This window comes from Microtus oregoni, unplaced genomic scaffold (genome assembly GCF_018167655.1).
Source record: "Microtus oregoni isolate MIOR12 unplaced genomic scaffold, Mior012 000050F_ref0000143, whole genome shotgun sequence".
Classification (NCBI taxonomy): Eukaryota; Metazoa; Chordata; class Mammalia; order Rodentia; family Cricetidae; genus Microtus; species Microtus oregoni.
In genome coordinates, this window is record NW_024543256.1 from 76,242 (window position 1) to 82,231 (window position 5,990).

Genomic DNA, 5,990 nt, shown 5'->3' on the forward strand with positions numbered 1-5,990 from the left:
AGTGTGGACCCTCCTGACCCTGACATTCTCCCCAGCAGGGCCAGTTACATTCAGGAAGCCAATGTCATTTGATTCTACGACAGGCTGCTTTGGTTCTCTGTCACCTGCCCAAAGTGAATGTTACCTTGCTTATTTCAGGAAGAAATAAATAACGGTGGGATCCGCCTTTCCGTGCTTGCTTTCATCCATTCATGAGGTCACAGAGCCAACTGCATTGCAAATGGAAAACCAGCCCCACCTGCTCACTCAGACGTTCAGTAGAGCACAACTCTGTAGTTTTGTGCTCAGATGCGCTAGACTGTTAACACGGTTCCCGAGGCAGAGCCAGATCTTCACGTGTTGGCTTAGAGCTTGCAGTGGGGCTCTGGCTTTTCCCAAAGACATCCAGACTCATTTCTGGCATTATTCAACACTGGCTGGAAGATCCCTGCCCTTCCCTTTGGTCAAAAATATTTTATCTGTGAGTGTGTGCATAGGCACTTACAGTTTCAGTATTTTCGGTGGGTGTTTCCACGAGCATTTTCTAGTGTTCTCTTTAGAGTTTAATTTTACTCACGTAGTTCTGCGTGTGCGTGCGTGTGTGTTTGTCTGACTCTTGTGTCATTCTCTTACTCTTGTCCTGTGCTGTATCTTTTGAAGGAATCCCGAGAATCTGTGTTCAGTACATTTGACATTTATCTTCCTTGTTGAGTCTTTGCGAGCATATTCCCAGTGTGTGTCGGTACCAGGAAGGTCAGACTTTAGGCTCAGTTCCCCTAGGGCTTGAGTTACAGGGGGTTGTGAGCTACCCAAAGTCGGCGGTGGCTAGCTGAATCCCAGTCTTCTGGAACCACAGCTGGAGCTCTCAACCATGGAGCCATCTCTCCAGCCCTGTTCAGCACACTTGAAATTGCTTGACCTTTTACCCGGAGTTTGTGAGCTAAGCCTATTCTTTGTGTAGATTACAGAAATGAATCTATGATGGAGAACAAAAGCCTTCTGGGAGGGGAGAGAGGAAGGAGGATCACATTCTCCTGTCCTTCCTGTCCTGTGGCTCTGCCTACCACTCTTTGTCCCAAATTTTCATGGTGAATTCTAGTCTTCCTTTGAAGGCCAACCTGATGGATTTTTTTCTTTTTTACAAAAATGTTACGTGTGTGTGTGTGCACGCACACGCACACGTACACAGATAGGACAGAGGATAGACCTTGGGAGTGAGTCCTGAAGTTGTCGGACCTGGAGATTGGACCCAACTCATCAGGCCTGGTGGAACGTGCCTGTTCAGCCATCTTACTAGCCCATTGACTTTACTACCACATACATCCCTCCATCCCTCCATCCCTCTTCCCTCCCTCCATCCCTCCTCTCCCTCCCTAGTATTCCCTTCCTCCTCTTGTGTTTCACCCTCACCCCTGCCGTGTGTGTGACTGTGTAGGGCAAAGGCTGACACTGCGTATCATCTGTAACCCCTCTTTTCCCAGACAGGATGTGATATTTATTACTGAACATGATTTAGTAGGGTAGAGGGTAGCACCACAGTAGAAGCCCCGAGGAGTGCGGGGCCCGCCAATGCCCGTGGGACCAGGATTGGTGATGCAGCTGACCCCTCGGCCATCAGGAACGAGTCACTTCTCAGCGACTGTGTCCTTCAGATCAATCTACATTCAGTTTAGTGAAGCCTCACCTCTTTGAGAGAGACAGACAAAGAAGAACTCAGTGAGGAGGACCAGGGCAAGAAAGTGGGAGGAAGGGGCTTAATAACACCACTTGCCTCTGGCAGCACGGAGAGCTTGAACTTGGCTTTACGTATTCTGAGGCATGATTCAGGTGGACGTGATGGCCTGGACAGTGAGACCCCTGGCCGTGGTGACCTGAGGCTTCCCTAGGGCACAGCGAATACCTGTCTGGGGCCTAGATTGGAGGCGACATTGAGGTCAGAGCTCGAAGAGCCTTCAGAAGATTGTCTCCAAGGTCCCTTCGGGGAGCCCATACAGGCAACAGGGTGAGGTCACTCCGAACGAGTGTGCTGTTGGCAAGCATTGCACACCAGGCCCCAGTGAGAAGCTGCTGGCAACCGTTGCACAGCGGGCCCCGCTGAGAAAGGGGACCTCCCGTGCAGCTTAGTTGGCTGCAGATTTACCTTATCTTTTAAGACACAGTCTCTCAGTGAACATGAAACTCACTGATTTTGTCAGGCGGAGTGGCCAGAGAGCTTTGCGGATGGATCCAGCACTCTGTCCTCCACGCCAGACATGCTGGCTCTAGGGTTTAGGAGTATTGCTGTGCCTGGATTTTCCGTGGGCGCTGGTGATCTGAACTCAGGTTCTCATGCTTGCATGGGAAAACCTAACCCACTGAGCCATGATCCTTGCCCATCTTTAATTTTATGGTCAGTAACATTAGTGTTAGAAATGAATGACATCTGCGGTGCCATTTTATCCCACGTACACATGTGCATGGATGGTGTGCAGCCTCGCCATACTGCTACCTTCTCCCTGCTCTCAGATGCTACAACTCACAAACCTCTTCACAGCCTGGCCTATCCTACTTTCTGCTCCCTGGGTTTCATTGTGTTTGTTTGTTTGGTTGGTTGGTTTTCATTATGAGATAAAAGGGAACATGTGACACTTGGCGTGGCTCTCTTGCTGCTCTGTGATGTCCCGTTGCATCCATTTGCCTGTGGATGACAGGCTTTCCTTTGCTTGTCCCTCATGCGAATGTGCCATGTCATGTATGTGTTAAATACTGTATTCTGTATGTAACACAGCATTTTCTTCATGCCGTATTCGTTGATGGCCACCCAGGATACTTCCTTGAGCTTTTCAATGTCTCCTCTAACTACAAGGCAGCGTGTCTTTGTTGGTTTATGTTGTCAGCGTGGCTGGACTGACAGACGTCTAGAGTAGAATTAGGGAAGCTCACTTCTGGTGTGTCTGTTCTAGAACCATTGTCAGAGAGGACGGATTTCCCAGGAGAGTAACAGGGGAAGGTCTCTCCCTGGGTGTGGATTTTCCATGCAGTAGTCTGGGAGCCCAGGCAGAATTAAAGAAGAGAAAGCCTGCCAGGGCAGCCTAACTCCATCCTTCCTGAGCAAGAGCATGTAGTACCGTCACCATCACTCATGGCCACAAGACTCCAGAGCCTCCAGCCATCTAATGGAGATGCACAGCAGCTACAGTCCAGGGAGCTTCCAGGCCTGGATTGCAGCTACATCATTTGTTCTCCTTGAGCCGAGGCTTCCAGCTTGTCAGTTTAGCTGATACTGAATTATCCCACTGTCTGGCATGCAGAAGGCCATTTGTGGACAATCCAGCACCCAATTGGGTAAGGCATTCAAAGAATTCCAGCCACCCCGTGAATGTGTGTGTGTGTCTGTGTGTGTGTCTGTGTGTATGTCTGTGTCTGTGTGTGTGTACATTTCTCTATTGGTTCTATTCACCTAGACAGCCCTGACTTATACCGGATTCTCTCTTATGCGTGTGTTAGGATGAGGGGTTTAAGTTTAATTGGCCATGTTCATTAGGTGAAGCAAAGGGGGCTTCTGATTGCTGGACTTTGGTAGTCAACCTCAGGAAGAGGAAGTGACCACATGAGTGAATGGACCTTGGTGGCTAGCTTTAGGAATGTCATCTAACAGTCTTCAGCAAGGCAGAGGGAATGGGAGAGAAGGGCAAAGCCTGCCAGAGCCATGCACACCAATTTCAAGCTAGCCAGAGTCCCTTCAGCCATCCACGTTGGTGCCAGGACTAGAGAGAGCAAACTCGACATGGCACCTTTTGAGAGTCCTAAAACCCATGGATTGCAACCTGAGGGCTGCAGACCCTCGGGGGTGGGGTGTCAAATGATCCTCTCACAGGGGTCGCCCGAGGCCATCGGAAAATGTAGATATTTCCATTTCTGTTCATAACAGTAGCAAAATTAGAGTTATGCAGTAGCAATGAAAACGACGTTTTGGTTGGGGTCACCACAACACGAGGGACTGTATTAAAGGGTTGCAGCATTAGGAAGGTTGAGAACCACTGCTTTACACTCTCAAAGCCCACCTCCAGTGACACACCTCTGCCCACAAGGCCACCCTTCCTGAGCCTCCCCAAAAGCAACACCAACTCGGGAACAAGAATTGAAATATCTGAGACTATGGAGGTGCATCCCCTTCTGACTACCATAGCCCTAATGCGGCTGAAGGCATTGCAGCCATGAATCAAGCCTCACGATAAGGGCCCTTATGGGGGGACACGCCCTGGAAAGCCTCCTCGAATCTAATACATGGGCCCTGTTGGTCCCTGCTTCATGCATGCATCTATGTGCTGGACAGCCTCCCTCGTGAGCACACATTCTCCTGGTCTGCCTCATGCAGGCACGCCTCTGAGGCATCTCTCGGGCATGGCTCACGCATGAGCTTGCTGTGCTCACCTTTATGCCTGCTAAGCCCGCCACTCACGTGGGCATGTGCTAGGCCCCACCTGCTGGAACACCCTCTCCCAGCCAATCATAGAGATGCAATCTTGGGGAGGAGAGGGACTGGTTCCATATGTCCTCTTTCTGAGGAGAAAGGCACTGGGGTGATAATGGCTAGGTGGGTGATCGGATATTGGGGGATGCTGTGCTGAGGTTTTGCGGGTAATGAGAGAAATGAAAAACCGGTCAGACTGATCTAATTGCTTCCCACCACGCTGTTTAGGCTAGGCTAAAACATTTCATATGTGACAAGGGCCATCTAGTAGGAGACAGTAGCACATGGGAGAGCATTGCCTTAGGATAGCCTAGAACTGGCCAATTAAAAATATGTCCAAAGTATGCTTCATCTACATACCCCAAGGACAGATAGGAACCGGCCAACCAAGGACATACGTATGTCCATACTTCATTTGTGTAATGATACGCTTATTGAATATCGCACCCTTTTGTCTCGATCCGTAGACTGGGTTAGGGTCCAGGAGGGACCCCTGAGAGATTCTACCTGAGGTCTGACTGTTCGCTTTCAGAAGCTTCTGGACAGAATTGGGGAGGGAGAGGATAGGGAGCCACCTGTGGAATTTATACCTTTGACTTGGAGTGTCTTTGGGCATATCCCACCTTGGAGGAAGGATGGTCTTCCCCCGGAATTCCAGGAAGCCTTGGGAGTCTGGTCGTCTTAATTTGTCTTGTGATTGTTCTCGTTCGCTTCCTTTGTGGGATATTTCCCTATCTTCCCAGACCCGGAACTAGCATAACCAACAACATGGGAACGACTTGCTCTGCTCCTTTGGATTTAACCCTTGCACACTGGCAGGACATGCAGGACACCGCGAACAACAATAGCTAGCATGACTGTGAAGTAGCGTAAGTGGGTAACATTTTGCTCTGTTGAATGGCCTACTTTCAATGTTGGCTGGCCGGCAGAGGGGTAGAGGAAATAGATTGTCGTCCCCAAACTGGTCACCCAGACCAGGTTCTTTACATTGTGACTTAGCAGGGATTGATAGATCCGGTGGAGAGTCCCTGTCCTTGGGTTAAACAGAGTCAGGCTTACCTGTTGATGCCAGACTTTGGTCTCCTTCCTGCCTTTAGTTTCCTTCCTCTCTAAAATCCAATGGTGGCTGGTGGCTGTTTGGAGAGGCTAAGGAGATGAGGCCTTGCTGAGGGAAGGAAGTATGTCACTGGGGTGTGTGTAAGGGGGGGGTGGCCTTCAGGTTTCAAAAGCCTCCTTTTTCACTTGACTTCCTGGGTTGCAATTTGAGATGGGAGCCCTCAGCTCCAGCTTCCAGCGGGAGGTGCCCTGTGTGCCACCTGCATTCCCTGCCATTATGGACCCTACCTCTCTGGAAGCATAAACCCCTAATAAACTCTTTCCTCTCTGTTGTTGCCTTGGTTATGGATTGTATCACAGCAATAGAAGCCCTAACTAAGACAGCCTGATAGAAGACCTGAAGGGCTGGTGTGGGAGTCCCCTCTGTGTGCTGTGATTACCATTAATGAATAAAGAAACTGCTTTGGACCTATGGCAGGGCAGAACTTAGCTAGGTGGGGAA

General features: G+C 49.9%; 1 pseudogene; it reads right to left on the reverse strand.

Moving 5' to 3' along the window:
• Positions 1-1,937: 1,937 nt before the first annotated feature.
• Positions 1,938-2,113, reverse strand: LOC121437286 (annotated as a pseudogene).
• Positions 2,114-5,990: the final 3,877 nt, after the last annotated feature.